Source organism: Mustela lutreola, chromosome 3 (assembly GCF_030435805.1).
Source record: "Mustela lutreola isolate mMusLut2 chromosome 3, mMusLut2.pri, whole genome shotgun sequence".
NCBI lineage: Eukaryota > Metazoa > Chordata > Mammalia > Carnivora > Mustelidae > Mustela > Mustela lutreola.
The window spans coordinates 132978546-132993654 of NC_081292.1; the positions used below are offsets into that span (position 1 = coordinate 132978546).

General features: G+C 37.2%; 1 long non-coding RNA gene across 1 annotated transcript; it reads right to left on the reverse strand.

Annotated features, from left to right (window-relative positions):
• Positions 1-6347: 6347 nt before the first annotated feature.
• On the reverse strand, positions 6348-14722 carry LOC131828106 (uncharacterized). The gene is made up of 4 exons (XR_009352235.1): positions 14638-14722; positions 13503-13559; positions 7085-8247; positions 6348-6974 (listed from the first exon to the last, which is right to left on the reverse strand). It is a non-coding gene; the product is annotated as an uncharacterized LOC131828106 (long non-coding RNA).
• Positions 14723-15109: the final 387 nt, after the last annotated feature.

The window sequence follows — 15109 nt, forward strand, 5'->3', positions numbered from 1 at the left end:
CAGATGCAAAATCTGAGCACCTTTTGTGTGAGAATCTGTTTTATTACCTTTTCAAATTCTATCCTCTATCCATTAAATTGAACCCCGGAGGGACTTCAATTTTGCAATATTTTGTTAGTTACAATGTTAACCTGAAAGTCAAAACTGTACTTTGTTTTTAAGTATTCTATAATTCTAATTGCTCAGAAAATGGAAACTGTGCTTCCTTGCTGTCAGATAAAGTGAAATTTTGGTCCGTTCTCTGGAATGACAGGGATGATTTGGCCATCCTCTACCTGTTCAGACATACACACAACCTCCTCCACAGCAACTTTGCCCATATTGAAGAAATAAAAATACTTCTCCCTGGAGTCAGCGATTGGCAGCTTCTCTGCCTCAAGGACATTGTCTATGTCTTTTTTAACTCAATCAGCTCAGCACCACGCCAGCGCCCTGCACAGACAGATGCTTCCTAAATGCTTTTGAATCGACTGAAATTGCCAGAAAATGCAATGTCTCTCCCCCAACTTCGCCTGCTGCCTAAAGCGGGACAAATCAGTAGGAACATGTTGGAAAAGGGAAAGATCAAGGCAGAACTTCGAAGCAGGGCCTGGCATTTAAAATAATAATGAAATTTTCTGAGAAGACTCTTACTAAAATCCACACGTTTTCAGATAATCCCACTATGAAATAGTCCAGGTGATAATTTGCCACAATCACATTTTCCCCAGGTTCCCAGAAACACTATGTCCGTCTCACTGTGCTAGCCAGAAATCACAAAGAGGCAGAGAGGTGAATAACTGCACATTTTTAAGGATTTAATGAAACATTTATAGACTGTTTCATGCTTGTAATAAAAGTTATTACCCTTTGGTTGGTAAATGTGACCTCCAGGGGACAATATCATTCTATTACATCCCTGAATTCTATAAAGTTATTAGTTATCTCCTACAGGAAATCAACCGCTATTGACAAGCTATAAGATGGATAGTCTAGTACCTGCAATGATTCCATAAATTTCAACTTGAAAGCTCTGTTGGAGTCTGTTACCCAAATCAGAATTGTCGAGTTTGTTATTACAGGACTGTCAAAATTACAGCTAAGTATTGCTGAATTCCATGGGCACATCAAAACCAGCCTCACTCTCATCTTGCAGGATGTGTGATTATGAATTACAGAAGGAAACGGATGAAAAAGAATTGGTGTACTTGCCCCAACTAAAGCTCTCCTCTCATGTCTTCCTTTTACAAATGTCTACATTTGTAAATACAAGTCTGGATTAAAACCCTAGCAAATAAATGCTGTTATTCTAAAATGAAACAAATTATGTTTGATATGTTGTCTCTGAATATATGAAAAGTTTTGAAACATACAGTTAAATTTGTACATACAGTTAAATTTGCATATGTGTGTATGCGTATACATACATATATATATTTATAAAGGAGTCTAACGACTTTTTGTCACCCATGAAGAGTATAAATAAAGTAAATTGCTCCATCTGCTGGCTGTATCTGGAAACAGACTCAAATTCTAAGCTCCAAGGAAAGTAGCTAAGATTACAACGTTAACTCCCAATGTCAGAAAAAACCTACATCCAACACTGATGAAAAATGTTAGAGCACCCCCATTCAAAGCCTTGAGGGTCCACTAAAAAGCACTTGATATTGTAGAACTAATAGAGTTCGATTGCGTCTCGTCTAACCAAGTGTTTCTCTGTTTTGCTACCGGTATATTGAGACAAAACAGTAAAATACCCACCAGTGTCTATTCCAGGTCCCACAACAAATACTGAACTTTAACATTAGAAATCCAAAGGTCGTTCACACAAACAGACTCACTGGTCTCACAGCATCCTCAGCTCATACTTTGGTAAAAGAATTTCATGAGTCGACAAACCTATAAATCCTTTTGGCAACTGATGCTGACTAACACAAAATTATACTGAAGACAACTTAGCATGAAAGAAGGGTCTCAGGATTGGAGACTTATTTGTTTAGTTCTCTTACCTATGAGCTGGGTTTAATTGTTATTTTTTCCAAAGCTTTAATTTAGCACTCTTAAAAAAAATCTTTACCTATAGCTTTCAGCAATATCAGTCATTTTATTTATTTAAAATATAAGAAGTTATCCCATGTCCTCCTTGCTGACTAGCCCTCTGTCCAAGGATGGTATTATACATTTTTCTCTCACTGTTAAATTATGCAAGTGAGGAATTCTGCTATCTTGAGATTCTTTTTTTTTTTTTTTAAATATTTTATTTATTTATTTGACAGACAGAGATCACAAGTAGGCAGAGAGGCAGGCAGAGAGAAAGAGAGAGAGGGAAGCAGGCTTCCCGCGAAGCAGGGAGCCCGATGCGGGGCTCGATCCCAGGACCCCGAGATCATGACCCGAGCCGAAGGCAGCAGCCCAAACCACTGAACCACCCAGGCGCCCCTATCTTGAGATTCTTGAAAACTAGCCAGGATTAATATTTCCTCTACCAATGTTTCTAACTTGTTCAATCACTGTTATATTTGAAACATTTTATCCTTGTTCTCTTTCCTACATTACATCACTGTCTCGGAAAATTCAATTACAAATTCATGTCAATAATAGGAACTTGCGTTTTGTTGTTTATGATGCCACTGGAACTCATCAACTCTACTATATCCAATACAGAGAGAGCATGTTACCCTTCACCCAGTCGTAGCACTTGGGAGGCTTGGGCTTAGTGTAGGATTGTGGTTTATCTATAAAATCTTCTTTCCTAGCATATTTTCATGTTGTGAACATGAATCATTTTTCTATTCCTGCACAAAGTACTAAAGTACTTGTTTCTTTTTTGCAAAGAAGAAAATCAACTTATCTTTCGAAGGAGTCTGAGTTTTGTAGTGAATGTAAACTATCATGCAATTTTCCAACTGCAGGTGACAATGGAGCACAAATATTTTTGCCATTGGCTCTTCTCAAGATGATATAATCTTCCCTCTCCCCCCCACCCAAACAAGTGATATTTAGCAATTACTTTGGGAGAAAGGTCATTTTTTTTTTCACACTTAGCCTTTCCCTCAACCCTGACATAGTCTTACTTTTTTGTGTTTATTATTTGGGATCTCCCCATTATTTCACCAGCTTGCTGAACACAAAACTCAACCCAGCAATTTAATAAATGTTACTAAATTTCTGCCTTCCAGGAGCTTATAATCTACTAGAGAAGAAAAATGGGAAAACAGCGATTACAACACAATGAGGTAAGAATAATAGTGAAGACATTCTGAGTGCAAAGGCCATTTGGTGTGGGGGGAAGACATCAGAAAGCAGGTGACTTGAGAGGAGCCAGCCCTTGAAGGATGGACAGGAATTCACCCCCTGGCAAAGCAGAGATGAAAACAGGGTTTCAGACAAAGAGAAAGCAAGTGAAAAACCCAAGATGTGAAAGAATATGGAAAGTTTCCTTTTCATAACTCTCAGTCCCTGTGACATTTTAGATGAAGAGTTCTAGTTGGAAAATTGATTTTCTAATAATGTTCAATGTAAAACAAGTTCCTGATCAACTAAATAAAGTTTAAACTTTGTAAATGAAATACATTTTAGTAAACATGTCTTTAAATACAATATTTTTATGTCTCAAAAATATGTATACATATTTAACTACATTTTACAAATACCTGTGGTTTTCTATACCTGGTCAGTCTAAGGGGGTCTCTGAAAGAAAAAAATTAGGTACCAGGGATTAAAACTTAGTGTGCTAAAAAACAACATCAAAGGGGCGCCTGGGTGGCTCAGTGGGTTAAGCCGCTGCCTTCGGCTCAGGTCATGATCTCAGGGTCCTGGGATCGAGTCCTGAGTCGGGCTCTCTGCTCAGCAGGGAGCCTGCTTCCCTTCCTCTCTCTCTGCCTGCCTCTCCGTCTACTTGTGATTATTCTCTGTCAAGTAAATAAATAAAATCTAAAAAAAAAAAAAAAAAAAAAAACCCAACATCAAAAAGAGCAGTATCTCACTCCCTTAATAAGGAAACCATACTATCAAATGAATATTACTTAGAGCTTCAGCTGGGCACAGACCTCAAGGTGAAAAACTGGCTTGACTTGGGCACCTGGGTGGCTCAGTCGGTTAACTCCTCTGCCTCCGGCTCAGGTCATGGTCCCAGGGTCCTGGGATTGAGCCCTACATCGGGGTCTCTGCTCAGCAGGGAGCCTGCTTCTCTTCCTCTCTCTCTCTGCCTGTCTCTCTGCCTACTTGTGATCTCTGTCTGTCAAATAAATAAATAAAATCTTTAAAAGAAAGAAGAAGAAGGGGTGCCTGAGTGGCTCAGTGGGTTAAAGCCTCTGCCTTCGCCTCAGGTCATGATCCCAGGGTTCTGGGATCGAGCCCCGCATCAGGCTCTCTGCTTCTCAGGGAGCCTGCTTCCTCCTCTTTCTCTGCCTGCCTCTCTGTCTGCTTGTGATCTCTGTCTGTCAAATAAATAAAATCTTAAAAAAAAAAAAAAAAAGAAGAAGAAGAAGAAGAAAGAAAGAAAGAAAAGGAAAGGAAAGGAAAAAGAAAAACTGGCTTGACTTAACGTGTGGTAGTGTTTTCTAACATCCTTAAAATCTGATAATTGGAATAAACCTGAATTTCTCATTAAAATTTAAAAAAAAAAGCAGTATAGGCAAATTTCTTGTGGAGAGCAAAAAAGCCATCTGTGCTTTGTACCCAAAGTAATCGGTAGGCAGTTCGGATAGCAGGCTATAGCCCTGTTGATGACTCTATTTCCTAAAAGAAAATAGGTAATTAGGTGTCCCTTTTGCTTTTATTAAGAAAGACATGATTGGGAATTTCTGCATTTATTTTCATAGAACATTTCACCTGATTCTCAGTTTGTGGTACCCTGTGCTATTGCAATTGTGATTTAATGATGAAGAAATAAATAGAATGGGCTAAACACTCCTGGAAATAAATGCATGCACTTTAGTGCCACTGAGTGATTGGAAGGTTTGACAACCTAGGGCACAAGGGCCCCCACGTTTACACAGCCTGACATATATTGGCAGCGTTCCATGACCATGTAACTTGCATCTCATTTCCACCAATTTTCCCTATGAGTGCAGGATGAAGGGCAGAAGTATATGTTTCTCAAATACATATGTATTTTACTTTTTACTAGGAAATTTTCAAACACATATGGAAAAAAGAGATTATTAGCAACATGAACAAGTTGGTTTCATCAATAATTCCATTCATTACCTCCCTACTCCAGAACATTTTTGAAGCAAATTCTATACAACAGATCATTTTATCTATAAACACTTTAGTATAAATCTCTAAAATATAGCTGTTTTTAAAATAAACTATAATATTACCAAAATATTGTTTCCATGTATTAGAGATTAACTTTTACATGATTCATGTACCTATGCTTTATATAATCAACAAATAATTCCCAGAAGCATATATCTTGGTTTTTTTTCATGAATTAAAAAGAATTAATTAGCTAAACAGTCCTTCAATGACAAAGTATTTGTGGACTATTTGTAGAGTATTCACAAGGAGAGAAAGAGTGCATGTATGTATTTATGTGTATAGATATAGTCATTACCTCTTTACTTAGAATATATTCTGAATAACAAATAATATGGTTGTTTTTTTTTTCCAATGGGCTTAAGATATGTTGGCAGTTTTGTGTATTACCCAAGGAACAGAAACCAGAACTTCATGCCCACAGAGTGCCAGGAGAATTGGTAGGACCTTAGATGAAAGTTGCTTCATGGTGCTTCTGGGGCTATTGGACTCTAGAAGCCAAGAATTCCAAGACCAGCAAAAAGAAGCACTCTTGGCTAGCACCCAATGTGTAGAGCCCCTCTCTGTAAGGAACTAAATGGGATTGAACTGAAAAGCAAAGAACTGTTCCTCAAAAGCCTTGAACTGCATTCATTCCAAGTACCATGGACAAAATTCACATCTGCTGCATATGTTTACATGCTCATTTGATTCAAGCTGCAATGGGTGTAGATGGCAAAAGGAAACTTCCTCCTCCCTCTACTATATACTCTGCAAATTCATACAGCATACTAAAAAGGGTTGAGAAACACTGAGCTGAGATATAAATTCTCCCTCTCAAGAATTATAAATACATATGGATGATAAATGTATACTCAGATCATATGTGTAATGAATTAAATTGTATATTGTAATTTTAACTCGATATTAAATGGACTTTTGAAAAGCATAATATTTTCACCTTGTAAATTAATATTTTGAAGCATATGGAACTGGCTGAGTGTTACAATAAGTCCTCTCAGTCATGTTTTATGGATATCAGAGAGCTGTGATGAAAGGCTTATCAGTCTATGAATTGCTTTTTACATAAATACAGCTTTTACCCAAAGATCATTCAGTAGGTCTAAAGATGAAACCACTGTAATTGTTTATTAAATTATCCTGGAGAAGTGAGTTGGGGGAAATTAGAGGGAGAGACAAACCATGAGAGACTGTGGACTCTGAGAAACAAACTGAGGGTTTGGGAGGGGAAGGGAGTGGGGGGTTGGGTGAGCCTGGTGCTGGGTATTAAGGAGGGCATGTATTGCGTGGAGCACTGGGTGTGATGCATAAACAATGAATGCTGGAACATTGAAAAGAAATAAAATAAAATAAAATGGGAAAAAAACCTTTAAAAAATAAAACGCAATCCTTCTTTAAATTAAAAAAAAAAAAAAAAAGTCCTGTAGATTCAGAATCTTGGCAAACAGGAAAAGAAAGCACATGATGCCATTAAAAATAGCCATTTATAAAAAGTAGATTTTGAAACAACTGGTAGAGAGCAGTAGGAGCCATAAATTGCAGAAGTGAGTTAAATGAATCTTGATGTGATGGGAGTCTGTGATTTGCCAGGAGGAGGCTAGCAAGAAGAGAGGGAGTGGAGCTTTGTGTGTTATTAATCTCCCAACCAGATGTCTTTGTCTCGCTGGAAAGCAGGTATCATGGTATCTTGTGTGAAGATATTGTGTGGTTCTTTCTTTCTCTATGATGAGCTGTAAAGATAAAAATGAAAATACCAAAAATGAAATTTTGCACATGTAACCAACAAGGCGTTAATGGTGGAATAAATGTTAGATGAGAACCAAGAGATCTGAGCTCAGACCTGACACTGGCTCCTCCTCTATCACAGGAGATTTTCCCTGGTGGAAGAATTTCAGGCAGCTGCCGGTGACTAGATGGAAACTTGCTCTTTGGCCTGCCCTTCTTGCTCCACGGAGTGTCCTGCTGGGCCTTTCCATCTGCTTTTTCCATCAGCAGAGCCATGCCAGATTAGCCGGTTTTATATGTATCTGAATGTACTTCTTGCAAAAAACCAGGTGAGCCCATTAAGGGTGCCATCTGTTTGGGTCTTCATTTATTCATTCATCAATATTTACCCAATTGAGCATCTACTATGTGCCAGGAACTCTGTTAGGTGCTGGGAATGCAGTAGTAAACAAGACAGACACAGTCTCTGCTTTAATGTGGATTGCAGTTTAACAAGGGAAGCAATTTAATTGTGGTATCTCCTACAAAGGAAACTGCAAAATTTAACAGGGGAGCCAATTATAATTATAATAAATGCTACAAAGGAAAACAATATAAAGAAAAGTATAGACCAGTGCTTTTGAAACTAAAGTTGCAACTCATTAGAGGAGCATGAAATCAATTTAGTGAGACAAGAGCAGCATGCCTTTATGTAATGGAATGAATTGGGAGAGGAAGAAATAGAAAAGGGAAGACTAGAGTGTATCAGGTGTAATAAGAGGAAGTACTGCTTCAAGAATTAATACGTATCTGTGTGTGTGCACACGTGTGCGTGCCTGGGTACTGCCTACAGGCAGTCGAGGTTCCCAGGCTAGCCCGGGTGGCCCCTGCTGGGTGTCCACCCCTGTTGCAGCGCATTTGCCCATGGTCTGCTTCTGATTAAGGTGAATCACAGTGACATTCCAAGCTCCAATAAAGACTGTCCCAAACTTGGAGGAAAAAGAAAAAAAAAGGAATTAACATGGAGATGAAAAAAAAATATTTCTGCTTCAGGATCATGGTGGAAAAAGTTTTAAGGCCATTGACTTAAACACACTGTGGAAACTGTAACAGTCATACGTATCATTTCCTGCTCCTAACACAGCTACTTCATTAGAGCCTACCACACCCTAGGCTGCACAGCCTTGCTCCACAATTCTTGAATAGTCAGTGTATTACTAACAATCCATCAGATTTACCTGTAAGGATCTTGAAACTGAGACACTGGAAATCTGAGTCCATCGGATGTAGAAATTAGAGCTAAAAGATCAAATAAAAGTCAACGTGAGGTGGTCAGATAGGTCCGTGTGCAAGATGGATAAGCTCAGGAAACTGATTCAGAGATAGAAGAATGGAGAAAACACCCACAGAGGGAGACAGAAACAGAACAAGGAAGCGCCGTTCCTGACAGCGGGTTTAGAATCTTGACTTGACATATTTACTCTTCTCAGATGCCATAAGGTCTTCATATTTTTCGCTGAACACTATTTCCCTTTTCACATGAGCTATTTGAACATATTAATTTTCTTACAACTAAGAGTCTTTTCTGGAAAAAAACTGGTATAAACTTCATGTTTACTTTTGATTCCTGTTAATATCAGTGATAATGTATCCACCAAAAAATGAGCAGAATATCATTTGTTTAAAAAGACCAGGGAAAGAAAGCCAGTCCTTTAGCCATAGAGGCTTTGCAAACAAGTCCTCAATCATTTTCTAATATCTAGATTGAGAATTTTCAGCCTTTTATGTTGTATCTTTCAAATAAATTATTTTCTACATTGGCTTCACAGTATTCTCAGCAGTACAGTGATCCATTTTTAGATACAGAACAGAGAAACTGGCTCCCTTCCAGGTCACTCCTATGTTAATGACACATCCACAATAATCTGAATGAACTAAACTGAGTTATTCAGTGTTTGCTTACAACAGAGTCTGTCTGTTTCTTTTATTGTGAATGGCACAATAGCTCAAAAATGAAGATGCCACTGATAGAAAACACCCTGTGTTCATTCACTTTGAGCTTTGTTTGCTGCTTGAACTTGATTACAACTGACATCCATTGAGGAATATAAAAACACCCATTCTCCCTTTAGTCATTCAGGCACATAATGAGTTTTAACAAAACACAGAGGAATCCAAGAATCTGCATCACCCAGAGAGTGCCCTTGAAACGAAGCCTTACTTTTTATTAGAACACAATGTTATCCACATTAAGGGGAAAAAGGTGTAAACTTGTTTACTCTGCAATTGAGGCTTTACTTAGACATCCTATTTTTCCTATGCTTAGGAAAATTAAATTCAAAGACATCAAAACTGTTGAATAAAACACAGAAAATATTTTCTCTTAAGGGGAGGAGAGGGGAGGGAATGGCTGTGAATTAGTCCCAAGTTAGAAAAGACAAATTTTTCAAGTCGATTTCTAAAAATGACATCTTATCAACTAAAAAAAATTTTAAAAATCAAAGATGGTAAGAACATAAAATAAAGAATAAAGAATAGAAAACTGTAAGAAAGAACAATAAATCTAGACAACGAGTTGTGTTCTGATGGACTAGATAGTTGCATTACAGAGTCTGGGGTGTCCTGATGCTAATACAACCAGCCAGGATCGTATTGTATCAGATCATTTGTTCCTTCCACATCCTCAGACTGAATCCAACCCCTACTAACCATCTTACAAACACATGTAGGCTGGTAAAACAGGAAAACCCAATGCCATCATCAAATAATAATTAACAGCTAAAAAGGGGTGCCTTGGTGGCTCGGGTCAGTTAAGCATCCAGTTCTTGCTTTTGACTCAGGTCATGATCTCATGTGTCTTGAGATTGTGCCTGGAATTGGGCTCCATGTTCTTCTGGGGGTCAGCCTCAGAGTCTCTTCCTCTGCTCCTTCCCTCATTCTCAGGCATGTTCTCTCTCTCTAAAATAAATAAATCCTCAAAAAAAAAAAAAAAAATTAAACTAGCCCCCATCAATACCCAAAAGCAACATCTTAGTGTGAAAAATCAGCTAATTATTATTAGAGCAAAATACAGCTTTATAATCTTATTTGTCATTTACTAAGTTCCAAGAGGAGTCTGGGAAATAGATGACATTTGACATCCTTCTATTTTTTCTAACTAGTTTATTCTAAAGAAACGATGGGGAAAGTGAGTATCATATTGCCCTGGTATAGGACCAATAACTCAGCTAAACAATGTGCTTCTACATAGACTCTATTTAAAGAGGAGAGGGAGAGAGTTGCTGGGGGGTGGGGGCGGTGGGCAGTAGGGATAGGGTCACTGTGTTATGGACATTGGGGAAGGTATGTGCTATGGTCAGTGCTGTGAAGTGTGTAAGACTGATGATTCACAGGCCTGTACCCATGAAGCAAATAATACATTATGTGTCAATAAAAATTAATTAATCAATTAATTAATTGAGTAAAATAAGTAAATAAGTAAAGATGAGAAGTATTATTAGTCTCTCCCAGCCAATCATATTTTTTCCTCACCTGCAGGATTCATCCTAGGCCTGATCTGAATTCTATACTACATGGAGAAGTAAACGTCTCTGGATTCCTAAGTGATTAGCATGAACCCAATAACCAGCGTGAATCATGTCTGACCCTAAGTAGGAGCATACTCAACACTGTTTAACTAAGCTGGGGAGAGTCCACAAAACTCAGGCTGGAGATTTCCTTTCTATTCATAGATCTTTTATTTTATTTTATATTTAAAGATTGTATTTATTTATTTGACACAGAGAGAGGGAGGGAAAGAGAGAGCACAAGCGGGAGAGGCAGCAGGCAAAAGGAGAGGGAGCAGTAGGCTTCCCCCTGAACAGAGAGCTGGATGTGGGGCTCAATCCCAGGACCCTGACATCAAGACCTTAGCCAAAGGCAGCTGTTTAACTGACTGAGCCACCCAGGTGCCCCTTTCTAGTCATAGGTCTTATAAGTAGGGACTTCAAGTCCGACAAAAACATGAGAAATATCCAGTGTCAACCAGATATCATTTTAAAATTTGTGAGCAGCTAAAATTAGGACAACTAAAGGTTCTAAGCTATTATCAAATTTTAAAATCTTTAAATTTGTTTCAAAGAGCTATTTTATACTTTAGAATCTCATTAAGATCAAAAGTGAGTTAGAAGGGAAAGCCCTACTCATATCTTAGAAGACAAAGCAATGCAAAATCAATCAAATCATTATCCTAATTAGAGCTTGCAGACTTCTTTGAACACATTAAAGAATGAAGCAATCTGTGAAACTCTAATCCAGGGTCATGGGCTGTAGGATCATCCTGCCTGAGTCCCTGAGTCATTGGTTTTGCCACTACACATGTGGCTCATTGTGTTGCATCAAAGTCTTCCACAGAATCTGAACAGCGAGCCGATGCAAATATCTAATCATAGGTAACCTCAGGTAACTGGGATGGCCACCATCTGACCTAGGGAGTTCATGTCTTTCAACTCCAAGGACTTAAAACTAAGTATGAAAATGTTTAAGAAAATTAAAACCATGATATTAATATTTTGTGTTAGAAAGAAGTCTGCCAATATTTGGTATTTTCTGTACTTTTAGTGTTTAAAAGAGTTAGGTCTATTAGAGTGCCAGTCTTATGATTCCAATTGAAAGCATATAATTTAGGTTTAGACTTATGACTTTAAGTTGATATATTACTAAGATTATACAAAGCATTGAGAATCTAGGCTCAACATATTTCTAAGTTTCACTTACAGTTATTTAAAAAAACAGTGTTTGGGAAGTATTATTAAGTCAAAGGAACTGGTATACAGACAATAAAATATATAAATATAAAAGCACTTTATAATATTTGAATATATTTAAATTAGACCAAATATTCAAGAATCTTTAAATGTGATTAACATTTTCTAAACATATAAACCAATTGATAGTATATGTAAGCTAAACTTAAAAGCCTAAAAAAGAATTAGGTATTACGAATTTTTAAAACCAAAAGCAAACTCGTGAATGATCGTCTATGAACACAACAATTACACTGTATAATACCAAACATTTCACATTAGCACTTTGGATTTGGGAGTGTGAAAACTGGAAGGTTTCCCCCGGAGAATTAAAATCTTTAGGGTTAATTATAACCCTGATTGCTATGTGTATCAGAATTTTAAAATGTACCTTCCATAGCACTGAATGGGCTGGGTGATTGTGCATTCTTACGTAATATCTCACACCTAAAACCAGTGTTCTACGTAAAAATTATGGGGGAAAAAGAAAAAAAGAAGAAGAAGAAAAGAAATTATGGGATTTCAATCTAATATCCACAGATCAGGGAAATGGAGCAAACTGAAATCACACAGATCATAGTGACTTCTGGGAACTCTGTAGCTCAGGTGTGGCTGACCATAGAGTACAAACAAGGACAGCTCTAACCCCATAACATACTTAAACACAGAAATCAGACATTCAGGAACATAGAATTTTTGTAGAACTATATGTAACCTTAGAGAGATTATCTATTTCACTTTATCAACAGCAGAGCTGTCCATCTCAAATCTAAAAGGTTGCATTTTTTTAAGATTTATTTATTGATTTTAGAGAGAGCAAGTGCACATGGGAGTGCATGAAGAAGGAGAGAATCTTTTCAAGCAGACTCCTCACTGAGCACAGACCTCAGTGTGGGGCTTGATCCCACGACCCATGAGAACGCAACCTGAGCGGAAACCAAGAGTCAGACATTTAACCAACCAAGCCACCCAGGTGCCCCTATAAGAGTTTGTTAAATGCCGAGCACAAATTAGAACTCTGTATTAATTGGCTAAATATTTTAAACTACTAGAATCATCACAGCTTTCCCATAGAACACTTGGCACTTCTTGATGAAAAAGGAAATGCAATTACAGTATCATAATTAACAAATAAAAACAAGGGAACAACAAATGGTGTTTGAAAAGATGTTGACAAGAACTGGTTGAATCCTCAGAGGAGGTTGAAATTGAGTCGGTTAGATCCACTGACTGGTAATACAAGAGTAACCTGGAATGCAAAGAATATTTCCAATCTGGAATAATCCGCATAAGGATACTACACACTTCCTCCTACATAACGGAAGAAAGAAAGTAGGAAAAACACTCGTACTCTTTGCTTGGTTCAGGAAATCTGGTAGAGTTGTATTTCTAAATATTTGTCATTCAGGCTCAACCTTCACAATTTTGCCATATCCTCATCACTGTTGTGTCCTATTAGTTACTTAACATTTTTCTTTAAGTCAAATTTAGCTTTTTCCTATATATATTATTACAGTGTAGATATAGATATAGATACTAGGTATTTTATATATGTATGTATGTATGTGTATGCATATATATATATATATGTACACACATACTAAATATAAGAAAATACCAGGCAAGGAAAGCAATAGTGTTTTTGATCAGGAATTGCCAAATGCACGAAAGTTTTCTCTAGCTGCCAGCAGGAAAGCCATTGGGCATTTGTCCTTCCTCTAAAAGGACCATTTACACTAAAAGTGCAGTTCAGCAAATATGAGCACTTACTCCATGTCAAGTCCAATCCTGTGTGGGACCGGAGGTTCATCCTTGTCCTCCAGGAAGCTAGAATGTAACAGCAAGTGAATTGATTATTTGGAGAAAAAAATACCAATCTTATCTTAATAAATATTCTTATTATGACCAAATCTTAACATGCACTTTCTCCTGAAACTGATTAGAGTATCATTAAGGACAGGCTGATTCCTGACAAAGCAGATTGAGAAGCCCAGAATTAAATTTTCCCAAAAAGGAACCAGGTGGGAAGAATCCTGTATGATATATTAAGATCTAAAATAGGTACTGAAATAATGTGTACAGTGGGAGCATAATTATACAAATATATGTATATTTATGCATAAAATAAAGATTAGAAGGAAGTACACCAAGATATCAAAATATTAACAGTAATTATCTCTGCATGTTGGAATTACACATGAGTTTTATTCTCATACCTATAATTTTTATATTGTACAAGTTTTATTCAGTGAGATTATATTTTTTTGGATATCAGAAATAGAATTTCTTTTTCACTTTACCCTTGATTCCTATTTACCTAAGACTTTTTTATTAGAGAGGTTCTTTGTGTGTTATGTGTGTTTTTAAATAAAGGCTGCCTCTCTTTAAAAGAAAAAGCAACGGGCTCTTAAGAAGTTTAATTCCTTGTTCTCTGTTAGAGCCTTACCCTTTTCTTCTCCATATGTTTGCACTCCTTTTGACTTGAAGGTATGTTCCTTCATTTCCACATGTGAAACTGGTATCTACAAGGTCTTCCATTAAGCTCAAAATTCTAAGAAATTTCTTCTTCTGACATTCCATAGCATCTTATTTGTAACTTATTTATGACACTTTCTACATTTTCAACATGAATTACAGAATCAGAGAATCTTAGAACTCAAAAAGATCATGAAGAACACCTCGTTCAACTTACTTGGCAAATGGAAAAACTGAGACCCAATTAAAATTATGTGACATACTTCAATTTGCACAGTGAGTTAGATATAGCATTAAGACCAGATGCCAGGCTCCATCTAGGATCCCAGTCCCTGTTCCTCCTATTTACACAGATTTATGCTTACTTGGAGTGAGTGGGTAAATATTTTTGCTAAGGTGAATGGCAAACTTTGTCAACTAAGAGTCTTACCTTGTGATTTTGTCTAGCATAGCATAAGGTAGCCACGCATTGACTGGGTTTCTCTTTTTCTTTCTTCTTGCTCCAGCATGCCCTCAGTTTTGGCCCATAGAGAGGAGAAATACAGTCCATAAAGATGATGACAAAAATTTGGGTATCAGATTTGGGCACTCCACATAGAGCAACAAAAAAATCCATTTTTATGAATCTGATATTTTCAGCACTGGCCTTCTCTACACTCTCCTAGTCAGATACCTAAATCTCCTCTCTACCTACCCTCTTCCAATCATTGTATTTGTTAGTATAATGGAAAATCTCACATTATGGGCAGCTGAACAATGCTGATTTCCAAATCCAGCAAGCAATTTTCTTAATTATTTCATAGGAAAAGTGCTTTTAGTACATTCATAACCCACTCAAAGGGATTCTTCAACTTTCTTTCAACCTACACTTCTCCACATTATACGCTGACCCCTCCAAAACA